Genomic DNA, 15941 nt, shown 5'->3' with positions numbered 1-15941 from the left:
GACACTGTAAAAAACTCCACTGCCAATCATGAGCAGACAGATGATTCACTATGGTGACCCCTAACAGGGAAAAGCTGAACGAAGAAGAAGAAGAAAGTTCTTTATGTGTAATCCTGATGTTCATACCAGTGTTGGTTCTGGTCCTAGGCTTTGTCTACAAGAGACCAAAATCTATTAGGCAATATGTGGAAAATGATAACACTTGTGCACCTACTTTAGATGCTGACAAACGCCATGGCATGTACAAATGTGGCTTTTTGCAGTGTTTGCAGTTTTATTTTGGAGGGTCTTAATGTTTATTTTGTACATTTAAATAAGGCTTTTATGGTCAATAGTCATTATAACAACAATGATGCAGGTTTAGTTTATTTTGCTGTTTGTTCTTTTTGCAATGAATTTATGTTAGCATGACCACACAAAAATATTCTTAAAGGATGAAGGAACATTTATATGCGATAAGGTCTCATAATAAGAATAATGTTTTGTTAAAACATAATATTGTTTGTACAAGTTTTAAAAAATTTTTTTCTGTTTTAGAGTGTGTCCCTTTGGACTAAAAGGGAAGGCTGCTATAAAAAAACTTTTGGAAAGAAAAGAAACTTTGTGGCAATAGTATCAGCAGTAAATGTTGTTTATATTAGGTATCATGTGCTTTTAAATTTAATACATTTGCTGACTGATTGATTTATTAATTGGATAATGGATTTATTATGGTATTATGTTTCTGATTAACTGTGTGTATTTAAATGTTGGAAGAAATGTTATTTTATTCTGAAGAAGTTCTGCTAAGGATGGAAGTGAAATGGATTAAAATTGGATGAAAAGAACTTTGCCTCTAGTTATGCTTTTGGTTGATATTTTTTTAAATTTAGCTGTGCTTTCTAACAGGTATTTCTGCATAAATGAAGCTTTGGTAACCAATTTTACTGTAGAAGATAGGAGTAGCTTATTTGGCCCTGTACCATAGTGGACAGTTCATTGCAATCTGCACTAGAGGCCTCCTCCAGCAGAAAGAAATGGTCTAAGGGAAGCAGCAGTATCAATGAGGAGAGAAGAACTATGAAGAGTTTAGAGTTGGAAAGTGAGAATTTGGAGAAAAATGTGTTCAGTATGGATCTTCAGAAAGTAAACAAAGGTTCCTGTGTGGTGGATGTTACAAATGAGCAGTGTGTATGTGCCTATAAATATGTGCATTATGTACATTTTTTAAATATGAAAATATGCAAATAATGTTTTTTATGTTGTGTTAAATAAAGGACCCCTAATATTTTTTTATAGCTGCTGTAGTTATACCCCACAATGTAGGACTAGAGTGGTTTGAGGAAGCGCTCAGAATAAAGGGTAGTATAAATATTGGTACCACTATGGTTCTAGTAGAACTCATGGATATAGTGGTTAGACACAATTTCCTGTTTTTTTGAAGGTGAGTTCTTTAAGTAGATTAGTGGGGTAGCCATGGGGGCCAGTTTTGCCTCCATGTATGCTAATTTAGTTTTGTCCACATGGGAGGAAAAATATTTATTTCATTCTGAATATTCACAGTATTGGAGCTACTATAGACGGTATCTAGATGATATCTGCATCTTTTGGACTGGACCTGAACTGATAATATATAAATTTATTAAATGCATGAACAATACTACAGAATTTTTAAAGTTCACTCATGTTATTTCCCATGAGAAAATACAGTATTTAGATGTGGTAATAGAAAAGGTTCCAGGGGAAAAATTCTTTAAATCAAATGAGTATAGAAAAGAAACATTCTCGAACTCCTATTTGTTTTTTACCAGTGCCCATCATTTTAGTCAAAAGAGGGGAATCATAAAAGGACAATTCATCAGGAGTTGCAGACTGACTTCTTTAGAAGAGGATTATACTGTAGAAAGCAACAAACTGAGAAGAATGTTTTTAGAAAGAAAATACCCTTTGGGTTTAGTGGAAGAAGCTGAGAATGAAATTAGGAAGGAGAGGAGAGTTAGATTTAACCCGATTTTAGGGGTTCTAGAGCAGGTAGGGTTCAGGAAGTCAATAGTGTGTCTACTGAAATTAATTGGAATAGTAATTTTGTTTTGGATTTTAGTAGTAATGTTCATTATATCAGGAACATTGTTTCCAAGGTTTGGGAATTACTCAGACCTGGAGCAATTATTTAAGGACCCCCTGAAATTCACTTATAGGAATGGTAAGAATATTAACTAATTTCCACTGATTGCCTCTCTGTTTTTTTTTGCATTCCACCTGGTTTACACCCCTTGTGCTATCCCCCTCACCCAATACTAAGTCTATATTAGCCTCCTGCTGAGCATGGAGCCATCTTTAAATTTCTAGTCTCCCACCAGGACACAAGTCCTCTTCAGCAATTAGATTCTGCTTGCTGGTAAGCCATTAGACCTCAGGAATTTGTTCAAAGTGTTCAGATTTGTAAAGTAGTTACTTACTTTTTTCTCTTGTCTTGGTGGCCTACAGGTGTCAACTCTTTTTTTGGATATGTCCAAAGCATTTGACACAGTCTCACACCAAATCCTGCTAAACAAACTAAACCAATATCACCTATCAAATTCCACTCTTACCTGGTTCCAAAGCTATTTAACTGACAGGTACCAATCTTTGAAATGGGAAAATTCTCTCTCTCCTCAGCTGCCCATAACTATAGGAGTCCCACAGGGTTCTATCTTAGGACCACTACTTTTCACAGTCTTCACAAATTACCTCCATACCTCCACACAACATGCATCTATCATTCAGTATGCAGATGACACTACCTTAATCTGTGCTGCACAAAACATTCCCACCCTCCTGCAAACAACTCAACTAGCATTCTCTGACATTGAAAACTACCTTACCAAAGCCCAACTTATCCTCAATCCAAAGAAAACTCAGCTTATGATTATAACCAGTTCTAACAAAAACACTGATAACAGTCAATTCACTATCTACTCCACAAATGCTACTCCAATCACTCCAGTGGCACAGGCTAAGCTATTGGGAATAACCATAGACTCCCACCTAAAATTTGATAGTCATCTCAACTTAACTATTAAAAAAGTACATGCCAAACTGGGATCACTCTACCGTATCAAACCATTTCTTACCAACAACACAAGATCAGCCATTGCTCGCTCCCAACTTCTATCCACCCTACTCTATGCATCCCACATTCTGAATAATCTCAGCAAAACTGAACTAAGCAAAATGGAAGCCTGCTATAACAGAATTGCCCGCTTTGCTGCAAATTGCTCATATAGAACTCATCACTGTACTGCTTTGAGACAGCTCCACTGGCTTGAACTGCCCAACCTCCTAACTTACAATCAGCTCTGCCTCTGTCATTCTATCTATTACCTCCCCAATAAGTGTCCTGCCCTCAAAAACCTAGTACAACATCACTCAGCCAAAAGGCTACTTCTAGAAGTCACCAACAGCTACAATAGCTTTGGAGATGCGCTATATAGTAGTTCAGTGGCTAAAAAATGGAACTCTGTCCCCACTAGCATTCAAAACACATCATCCAAAGCCTCCTTTAAAGACCTTATCAGGTAACATCTCAAGCAAAGTTGGCAGTGCCATGATTGCTCCCCAGGCTAGTGAAAATGGATAAGGTATACATACTAAATCTAGAGTACTTGATAATAGTTTTCAGTCTTACTCACAAACACTGCCTAATCTACAATGTATGTACTGTATGTATTCTACCTATGTTCCAAATTTCAGCTGTACAGCACAAATCTATTAATTACCTTTATTTTTAAATTAATATTTTTTTGTTTGTTCTCTCCATTGTAACTGTTGATGTGCCGCATACCACTGTAAAAACATGTCTTTTGTAATTTGTGTGTATACCGATCATGTCTAACTAAATGTATATGTAATTTTTCTTTGTGGAGCTTTTCTCCCCGGGCCTCTGCTGAAAAAGGGCCTTTTCGGCTCAGTCAGACACCCCGGTTAACAAATGTAAAACAAATAAATAAAATAAATTAAGGACATGCTAGAAAACCAGAAAACAAAACAGGGCAGGCAAAGGAGGGGCACATACAAGTGTGGTTCTTGCACACAATGTCCTTTTGTACTTCAGGGAAACAGTGTGAATTTAAAAGATAGGAAGGAGAATATTGAGACTAGCACACACTGTAATTGTGATACTATTGGGGTTATATATATTGCTATTTGTAAAATATGTGGGGGTTCTATATAGGAAAGACAAACAGGAAATTCAAAAGGTGAATATATGAACACCTTAATGACATTAAGAAACAGGACATTTATAGATTAGTACTAGGCTAACTGCCCTTGCGAGCCATTTTAAGCCTAGCCAATTATCCCTTGTGAGACTCCAACCCTGCACTTTGTGTTTGTAAGGCAAACACCTTAACCATTAGGCCACCCTCCCAACCCCAATAATAATTAATTAATAATGCCTTTTCTAAACATAGTATCTATTGCACTGAAGCAATTTATTTATTTATTTTTTTTGTTATTGAAAAAGTGGAAGTTGGGGGGTCCTTGGGAGACAACTATAGAGTTTAGGGAGCTATTTTGGCAACTCAAATTAGAAGCCTATAGGCTACCAGGACTCAATGATCATGTCTCACTGGCCTCAGTCCTTAAACTCAGGTCTGCCAAACTCTAACTGGGTCCCTTTTAAATAAATATGTTTGCCTCTGCCAAGACATGATTTGACTAAAATTGTTTAATTGTATTGTGCCTATACAACCAGGAGATGGCAGTATTGTTCAGCTTTGCATAGCATATCCACTCTCTCTCTCTCTCTCTCTCTATATATATATATATATATATATATATATAGTATTTTATATGTTTTAATTTCATTTATTGGTATGTATAATAGTTAGAATGTTGAAACTATTTTGTATATCAGTGTGTTTTTAAATGGGTGAAAAAAGCACTCCTTTTTGATATTTTTATATTTAATTTTTATATTTACATTTACTATTAAAGTTTGCTTGTAACTTGAATTTTAGATAATTATGGTTGCCTAGTTACCTATTAGTTAATTTAAGACAAGGGGTCTTAAGTGATTAAATGTTTAATGAATTAATATATAAGGAGGGAATTAGGTTTTCATTGTATTTCTGATGAAGTCCTGTATGTAGGAGGACGAAAATACAGTTGTGCCGTTTGTGGTGTTAAATAAGATTAAAATTTGCTGCCTTATTCACTTCATGGAGCTGTGGTTACTATTTTCCTGTGTGCTTTGGTGTTTTTTCAGTTTTTGTGGCAACTTAAATTACAGGCAGATAAACCTCAGGGTTGAAACAGTAGTATCAGCAGTAAATGTTTTTTTATATTAGGTATCATGTGCTTTTAAATTTAATGTACTTGATTGATTGATTTATTAATTGGATAATGGATTTATTATAGCATTATGTTTTTGATTAGCTGTGTGTATTTAAATGTTGGAAGAAATGTTATTTTATTCTGAAGAACTGCCAATGATGGATGTGAAATGGATTAAAATTGGATGAAAAAAACCTTGCCTCTAGTTACACTTTTGGTTGATGATTTTTTTTTTAATTTAGCTGTGCTTTCTAACAGGTATTGCTGCATAAATGAAGCTTTGGTGACTGATTTTACTCTAGAAGATAGGAGTAGCTTATTTGGCCCTATAGTATAGTGGACAGTTCATTTCAAACTGCACCAGAACACTCCTCCAGCAGAAAGAAGAGGTCTAAGGGAAGCAGCAGTATCAACGAGGAGAGAAGAACTACGGAGAGTTTAGAGTTGGAAAGTGAGAATTTGGAGAAAAATGTGTTCAGTATGGATCTACAGAAAGTAAACAGAAATTCCTGTGTGGTGAATGTTACAAATGAGCGGTGTGTATGTGCCTATAAATATGTGCATTATGTACATTTTATAAGTATGCAAATAATGTTCTTATATTGTTCATAGGTTAGTACTAAGCTAACGGCCCTTGCGAGCCATTTTAAGCCTAGCCAATTATCCCTTGTGAGACTCAAACCCTGCACCTTGTGTTTGTAAGGCAAACACCTTAACCATTAGGCCATCTTCCCAACCACTAAATGTTAGCCCCTTGTGTTAAATAAAGGATCCCTGATGTTTTTTGATAGCTGCTGTAGTGTCTTTTACATCTACTTGAGCTACCACCAAATCAAGCAGAAGACACCTTGGTTTGATGTCGCATCTGAAAAATGGCGCACTCAAGAATGCAGCACCCCCCTTATGCTGCACTGCACTGTCAACAATTGATGTACCTGATGTGGGAATAGAGCCCACAGCCTTCTTTCCCAAAGGTGTGTGTGTTTCCTGTTGAGCCAGTAACACTGACAATAGTCTCTGAGTGATTGTGGATGAATGACTGGCATCTAATTACTGGTGGTTATATATCTTTGGCAAGCAAGATAATCATACTTTGTGCTCATACGATTGCAACTTTATTTTATTTATCCTTTTTGACCATGTCAGTCCCACTAGGCAAGTAGCCTCTTTCCAGGGGTGACACAAGGTGTAACTCATACTAACTGGGTAAATTCGGCCTAGTCACCAGGGAAATTCCTCCACTCTTTTCAGTAAGTTCTGTAGGATTGTTTGCATCCTCATTAGTTACCAGCAACTTGGGCGGATGACATTTAACATTTCCTCTTTAGGATGGCTCACTCAAGTGTGCAGCACCCCGTATGCCGTACTACTGCAGTGCACCCCTTATGCTGCACTGTTGCAGTGTACCCCTTATGCTGCACTACTGCAGTGTACCCCTTATGCTGCACTGCTGCAGTGCAGCCCTTATGCTGCCTGTTGCAGTGCACCCCTTATGCTGTAGTATTGCAGTGCACCACTTATGCTGCACTATTGCAGTGTACCCTTTATGCTACACTATTGCAGTGCGGCCATTATGCTGCACTATTGCAATGCACCCCTTATGCTGCACTATTGCAGTGTACGCCTTATGCTGCACTTTTGCAGTGCAGCCCTTATGCTGCACTATTGCAGTGCATCCCTTATGCATGGACAATGCAAAATGACTCCAAGTATATGGGTGAGACTAGAACTCACATCCTTTGAACTACTAGTATCAAAGTCAAATAAGCTGTCTGTTGAGCCACGTAAATGGTGGTGGTTACAGTGTTTCATACTAGCTCAAGACATACTTTTTGGCAGCTGGGATACTTCACATCCTTAACATGAAAAAGAGATGTCTGCCAAAAATAGCAATGATTGTGGAAGAATGAAAATCATTCTCAGCAATGATTCTGATAAAGACAGAATCTATTGTGATCTGAAGATGTTCAACGATTAAGAAAAAAATATTAAGAATTTTTTGCATTATTGTGCTTTGAGGTTTTGCATCTTTATGATTAAGTCCCCTGTTTGACCTGTACTCAAACCAGATGTGAGACAGAGACTGATCACTTAATGCATAAAGCTGAAGCAGGAAACAGCTGCATTCAGTGTAGCTGCAACATCATCTGTTCTCTGACTGGTGAAACTCCATCAGCATGATTTTCCTGCACTTTATGTTTCTGTTTTGTAGTAGATTGCAGCCAGGTCCCTGGAGCAGAAGTAAGGTGTCTATCTGCACCACTGCTGGTGATGTGGGTTGAGTAGTGGTCTGGGTATATAAGGCTTACAAATAAGTATAAGTAAGAGGGGAAAAAGTTTCATTTTGCAGAGAAGGGTGTTAGGCTTCTCAGCTGCAAAAGCACCCCATTGTAGAGGCTAAGGCCTTGTCCTGGCATCAGCGTAAAATGAAGAACTGCTCTGCTCAGTGCATAATTGAAAGAGCATATCTGCAATATATTTATTACTCGTAAATGAGATGACAGTTGCAAAGGAGAAAAATCCCACTGGTTATCATTATACAATGGCTGAGGTTGGTAATATGCTCTGGCTTTTCCTCTTCTCCACCAGGTTATTAGGATATACCATCCTGCTTAGGGAGATTCACCTTCTGCCTGCTGTGATTTCTTAATGGTCAAAAGTGCAGAGAAAGAGTGAAGGATCTCTGAGGAGAGTGGATGGTCAGTGGTATGTGGTCAGTTGATGGGATACAGGGCAAAATAAATACATAAAACAATATTTATAGTGAAGTTACTTACTGTGAGTTTCTCCATCCAGTACACATTTACCTAATTTATTGGACATAGGCTGTAGCTTTGCGGTTGTTTACAAAACAATGTTGTAGCATTCATCATTTTATTATTAGTGCATTGTACAAGATAAATGCTGTGTTGTAACACCAGAAGAATAGTGACATCCATGATAATTAATGAACATTTATCATCACTGGAGATGAGTTGAGTTAAGTGAACTCCATTTAAAATACTAATATTTAGGTAAGGAGGAAATCAAAGTCCTCTGAAGAAACATCAGTTGTAAACAAAGTCCAAATCATATATAGCTGCTACATAAGTCAATGTGGACGTCAAGAAGATGACACAGTCCATAAAGTTATTTCATATTTTGCTCAGACTACAAGATTGTTAGTAGTCAACCTCCTGAAGAAAGCTACATATTGAAATGGCCTCTCTCTGTTCCCTTATGTTTCATAAGGTTACTCAATGAAGATTCAGCAAGACAAAACGCAATAAATGAAGCTTCAAAATGTATTTTGCAGGTGGTCAAGTCCCCCCTGCAACCCCACTGCCTACATTTCATTATTATAAAAATACCATCACACAGCTGTAGAGAAAAGAGAGAAGCCCACACAAGTTGAATTACTGCCAGCATGCAAACAGAAACCACTCCAGCAATGGCTGCCTTGGAGTAATTGTGATCATGTGATCAGTGAGCTTATTGTTGAGGAACAGTACTCAGCTAGCTGTAACTATGGTCATGTTTTATGTGGCCATTAGTAGAGGACTGACCTCCTCCTTAAGATACAGCTGCCTTTAATGTGTTGAAAAACTTCTTGGAAAAGCACCTATGAAAATGTGAAACCAGGCCTACACTGCCACCTATGAGTAGTCTTCACAGATGCAGCTATCTACTTGTTCCAGATAGTCTGCTTAGTTTCGAGGCTCATTATATATGCATCCTGAGCACTTGAAACTGCCAAGATCACATATCTTTTTGTGGAATCCAGGTACTGTATTAGTACTCAGACATTTCACTTGGTGTATAGTGCTACCACAATTAAAAGTATACTGTAAGCATATACATAAAATGTTTTTTCTTTAAGAGACGATACAAGGTAAGAGGATATCAAACAAAACATTTGACATATTTGCTGGAACATGTGGACATTTCATTCATCACAGAGCACAATCTGCAATATACAATGTAGATATATGCCACAGAACTAATTCTGTTGTATTGGCAATGTATTAGAAGAATACATTATAATGCCACACTAGTGAATCTGTAATGATATGCCATGTGTCCCAGCCAAAGCAGCTGAATGGAATAGGTTGTATTGGACTATTGTTCACAAACAGAATATCCTCCTCCCTTAACTTATGTAATGGTGTGTAATGTCGATGTCTACATGTCTGGGGTTCACATCCTTTATTCAGACAATATAATACAATTCTAATTTTTTGAAGTTTTCAACCCATATAATAAAGTATGTAATGTTTATTGTCAGGGATCATCTCCCCTTCTCTAAAATGACAGTGATGTATATTCTTCAAGGCTCCTTCCCATCCCACAGAACACAGGTTAATGCCCATTGCTTGTGGTTCATCATCTCTTTTGATGTAATGCCTACTGTGCAGTGGATTCCCTACCTCCCCCATCATTCCAGCAGCACTCCTGCTTATGAATTAATTCCACTGCATTTCACCAAATGTATTTTGCAGTAGAAGTTGTAGGAAGCGATTTCTTCAAATTAGTGCCATGCACACAATATTTATGAATCCCACCCACTGTGTTTGTTAATCATCTTTGTATTTACCTTCAAAACAACAGTCATATTCATCACATTCAGTCAATAAACTGTTTTAATTTCTATCAACAATCGCCTTTAATATAGTTAAATACTGTATTGATACAATCGTGGTAATAAACGTTTTGCTACATGATGTACTTAATTTTATATAACCCTAATAATAATGGTGCTATAATGACACATATTAAAAGTGACATACAGTGCTCCTTTCTCTTCTAACGTATACAATCACAAAATTATCTTATCTGCACACATGATCTTAGATATCATTCTCACAGAAGAAAAAGAAAGTTATTCTGTTCACATGGAAGCTAACATGCACTAATATAACCCCTTCCTTACTCATTACACCTCCTGCACTCAGTGAACCAGCAATCAATGCCTGGTCTGTTATTAAAAGAAAACTAAATGGTATGACTATCCTGTCCATACTGTCACATTGTCATGTCACTTTACACAGGTTTGTATAAAAATAATAATGACAATTAATGTCTGTTGGCATTTTCAGTGTTCACATTAACACAACCTCTCTAATAGTTAAAAAAAGTAAGATATTCCTGGGCAACCAGGAAAAAAAAAACAGAAAAAAAAAGAAATATGTATTTGTTTTTCACCCAAATTATAACAGGGCTGTTAATGAAGTGAAACTACATTTGTCTGTCTTGCTTTGCCTCCCCCTATCTAGTACAGATTGTGCAGCAGGCAAGGAGACCTTGCATCTCCCAATCTGCAGACTCAATTGCAACATTTTATTTCCCAGATTACAGTTATGCTAACATATCCCAGCTCATCCTAGAGGGTATACTTTTACTCATACCACTGACCATCTGATCCAAACATCCAGTCTTCAGGGATGTCCAATCAACTCAACATTCCCAATTCAAATTGCTGTCCTAATCATCAAATACCATGGGAGGGTCTAGCTCTTCCACTGACAAGTTAAATTAATACCATGAAGAGCATGTTTTTCCTCTTGATGGGACAAATAGTCCATAATAACACTTAGGTTGAACACCCTTACCTTCTGTTAGTAGCCAAGAAACTTAATGTAGTAACTATAGAGAGCCCAACCAAAATGCATAAACGTAACGCAACTCAGTTCTCATCCAATGCAAATAATTTACATAATCTAATAAACGCTAATTCCACTGATTACCTGTACCTTCACATACTAGGGGTGGGGACTTCTTCCATCAGTGGAAGTACAATAAGTCCTCCTGGGACAATGGGTTATTCCACATCCTTACTACAATGAGTTTGATATTCCAAAACAATCAGCATAAGATCAAAGACCTTTGTTATCAAACATGTCTCCTCCCTCAACACCAAGCAGTCCAAACACGCAACTACCACCCTTTCTGACAAAGTTAAGAAACCTGTTAATATAAAATAAATATGTGTCCCTGGGACAAAATGGAGGCAGGTAAAACCATGCACATGATATTCACAAACAAAAGAGAATCAACAATAGAGGGGGGGGCGTACCTCTCAACATCTTAGCACAGAAAATCTGGACAAAGCCTAAAATAATGGGGGGGGGGCAAAGGCCCAAAATAGGGACAGATTTTAAATATTGTTCATATAAACTTAGAAAGTTGCTAGAATAGCAGGATTTGTGTTAGCATGCATTTTCTGAATGGTATTAAGTCTGACACTCAAATGTATGTCAGTATTTAGTGACTTTACACCTCAGTGATTTGTCAGAAAGCCACAAATTTTACAAGGAACAGACCAAATGTATGAGGCAACGATTTGGACATTCCACACAAATCTGGACAGTTGAGAGGTATGGAAGCCCCCCCTCCCCCACCAGACTTTAATTTAGTTTAATCAGATGTCTATTTCCCACATATACGATCCTTTATCTTGAAATACACAAATCACAGAAAGTAACATTGGACGTACTAACAAAATATTTACCTTTATCTTTAAAATAACTATCTGTTTAAGTAGAAACAGTTAAATAAATTAAAATCCTCTAGCCCGAACTGCATAAGTTAGTTCATAGGATCAACCATTTATGTCCCAGACCTAGATACATGTCTAAACTATGTAACAGTTCACATGATTAAAGTCTTCACCTCCCATCATACTGCTTTGAACTGCTGATTTTGCTCATTAAACCTCACATTCACAAATGCTCAGAGTAATTTCAAGATTCTCAGTAGGTGGATTATAATGTGCTTCCCTGCTTATGCCACCATTGAATCACTGAACCACCATCATAGCAGAATAACTTCAAATCCAATATATATATTCTATTTGCTTTCCATAGTACTTCACCTAAAGACTCCTATACCTGCGCCCAGTCAGCCCATTTCTACCATGAAGGGCATTTGCAGGCTGGGCAAGTGCCCCATGACCCATCCATACCTGCTCAAGAATCCTGTGTGACCCTCTATTCCCTACCAAAAATCAGGGATCGGATCATCTTTCCTACAGTGTCTCCCTAGCAGCTGTTCCAGACTGTACTATAGCTGTATCCTGAGCGAATGCACTCAGACAGTATGGACTCAGTAGGTTTGGACTCCATTGGGTGTTGCACCTAGTGCTCCCACTCGATGTCAATCGTGTGATGAGCCAGAACCACATCCCTCCCAACAGGTCATTCTCCCCATCTAGCTCCTACAGACAACAAGCTGCTAATCAAACTTGGGTCACCTGTATCATAGTCAGGGATTTATACCTCTATGCCATAGAGATGATAAATCCAAGTAAAATCTTTAAGTTTTAATTGTTTACATTCTTTCATAGTTTCAAAAGATTGGGCAAGTTGTTTAATAATCTATACAGAATAATCATTTTCAAAGTAATGTTGCTCTTCCCCAACAAATACATTTTGCTAGTTTTCCTGTGTTATGAAAACACCCGCTGCTTAACATGCCATGAATGAAAACAGACCACCATATTATGAGGACAAAGACTTAATAGTCCCAAGTATGGATCAGTAACTCTAAAAAGACAGCTCAGTGTTATACAATCTGCTGAGGAATCATATTGCTCAATTTATGTTGCATAAAATGGAAACATTCAAAATCTTCTACTTTCTTGGTATATCAGTCACACACAGATTCTTTAATGCACCACCAAACCACTAAGATCCAGCAACAAAAATCACTTGCAGATCACTAAAGCCAATAACTCTGCTGGTGAAGCACTATTCTCTTGCGCCATAGCCAAATTATGGAACTCACTCCCACCCACAATTACCTCTGTACCATCATGCACCCACTTCAAAACTTTACTAAAAGCGCACCTAAAAACATGCTGGCTATGCCCTTGCAACTCCCACTCTAATATCATCCACCCCATCCAACCACTACCTTTCTTTCCACTCCACTAACTACCTTGATTATAGCAAGCTCAGATGCTCATAAGCCTAGTACTTATTATACAGCAGGAACTTCTCATTGTAACATTTGTTAATGTCGGTTATGTACTTCACAGATAAAGATTCTAGTTGTCTACTGATGTACTATGTTCTTCATCTGTAAATATGTTGTAAGTAATTGCTATGTTAAATTGTTAATCGCTATGTAATCCAGTGTAACTACTGTCTGTTTATTTTACTGTGGAGCTTCTCTCCCCCAGCCTCCACTGAAAATGGACCTACGTCCAGTTGGACACTGCCGGTCAACAAATTTAAATAAATAAAAATAAATAAATAAATAAATAATGAAGCTTTATTCTCCAATTCAACTAGTTTGGCAGTAAAAGATGCCAACTTCTCCTGAAGCTTACTTAGCAAATTATTGAAAATCCTATTTTTCATCTGCAATAATGAAACAGCATCCATCAAAACACTTTCTTTAACTACATAAGAATTCACCAAAATTTGAGTTAATTGAGCATTATGCCCTCAAATTCACTTACAATATTTCAGACACTGCCACTTGTGCAGTAATTTCTAGGCCTTCTTTGATGGTCATGGCTTCCATTTTGTATTCAGAGTCAAAAATTCTCAGTAAATAAAGTGCCATATAAGCTAGTTTTCTGATGAATACTTCTAAGAACACAGATGTACAATACTGCAAAACTTCAATGAACACTGGGAGTACTGATACATATCTGAAATAAAAGTATTCATCAAACTCATTAACTTAATCTTAGTGTCACTGGGTAAGACTTCCTTCATCAGGAAGTACTACATGATCTTTAGCCTCCCCACACCTTTGTATTTGATATTATTGCAGTTACATAGATATACAGCTTATGAGATTTTTAAAGCCTTGTCCTAACATGATAAGATATTAAACTGTTAAGAATCAGTACTACACTTGAACTTAGCCAAATGTCCATAAACCACTCTGATCTGTTCCACTGTATTTCTATCTACAGAGCAGCCTTACCTCAGTAGTAACTTAGAAAAGGTGTTAGACGTACGTCCACCCAGTGCCACTGTGGTTGAATATATATATATATATATATATATATATATATATATATATATATATATATATATATACATACATACATAGAGTATAGACTGTATGTGTATGACAGAAAATTGTAACTTAACTAAATCAGAACCATTTTGTCTCACCATTGCTGAACTTTTTTATGTAGACATGTCTTTCAAATATGCTTGAAAATCCATATGTACTCCCTTATTTTAGTTCTAACAGATCTGGTAATTTATTGAGATCACTGTTTCATCAAGTTAATGAATGAAAATATGGATATTAAGAGCAGAGGAAGGAAGATTGAAGAACTATCCCAGAGCCATTGCTTATGCTGACAATGTGCATAGGCATTATATCTAAACAGGATGAAAATAAAGTTGCTGTTTTTTTTATAAAGAAATGGGGCATAACAGTAGAAATAGGAGCAAAAATGTATCCACAAAATCTCCTCTTAGCCATTATTGAGCAAGTGGTAACCATTATATTTAAAATGCAGCATCAGAAATAATATTGGTGATTCAGCAGTTTGCACAAATATCTTTGATCCTAGAAGAATGGAAGGGTCTTGAGAATATAAACACTATGAATTTATTGCAAACTTTTATGAAAGCACATGGACAATATGCTGTGATTATTTTGCATTTATCGGTTACTTTAATTATTTTAAATCAACATCCACTTTTCAGATGTAACAAGATGTTTTTTACGTCTTATTTTTCAGTAAACAATACCTTATTGTTCTTTAAACTTTTTTCTTTGTCATGAATTTGTTCTTATGATTGTCTCCTATTCCTAATTTCCCATAAACACTCTCTCTTGTCCCAATCAGAATTTCCTAGCATGTTCTAAGCACTGAGGAATCACTGAGGTAGGGGAAACCTGAAAGCTTTACACTTTTGAATCTGTTTTTGTTTTGTTAAATAAGTGAATGTTTCTGTTGTGCATTTTTTGATTTGTATTTGTTTTTTATCAAACACGGTTTGCTGCAGTGTATTTCTTTTTTGTCTTGATAGTCTACAGTTCTTACCATGTTTATTGCAATTTGAATTTAACTTACTAATATCTTTCCAAAATGAATATCATATACTATTGTCATTTACTTGTCTTTTCTGACTATAACACTCTTCTCAATATTTTTTCATATTGGTAGAATGATATTAACTGTTTTGATTATGTACTTCATAGTGAATGGATCAAATAATTTCTAATTTCATCTTAGCTAAAATTTTAGCTTTTGAATGCATTCTTTATAAAACTTTTTGTTGTTACTATCTTAGACATTGACATGCAAAATTATACTTTATCAGATATACATTTCTCTTTCCTTTAGAAATGTGCTCAAACATTTTAAGTAAACACTGTAAATAGTCATTAGTAGTTTGGGTTTTATACGACAGTTTATCTCAATGTTTTTCAATGTCAAAAAGTTTTTAATAAAAAAATCTTTTTTTGAGGAAAACAGTTCTTGTTTTTCTTGATTTTTTTTAATATTTTGCATTTGTCATACTTTCCTCAAAATGCATAGACATTCATCCCATAAATTTTCCTTTGCCATGCAGTTCTTCCAAATGCTATTAATAAGTAATTCCTAAATGAAGAGATTCTGTCATTTTGATTTTTCCTTCCTTTTACATAACACTTGCATAATAGCTGGTCTTAATCAAGACCCTAATAAT

This window comes from Protopterus annectens, chromosome 11.part0 (genome assembly GCF_019279795.1).
Source record: "Protopterus annectens isolate FY-2018-M chromosome 11.part0, PAN1.0, whole genome shotgun sequence".
In the NCBI taxonomy this organism is placed as follows: Eukaryota; Metazoa; Chordata; order Ceratodontiformes; family Protopteridae; genus Protopterus; species Protopterus annectens.
Note: the sequence above shows the minus strand (reverse complement) of the source record.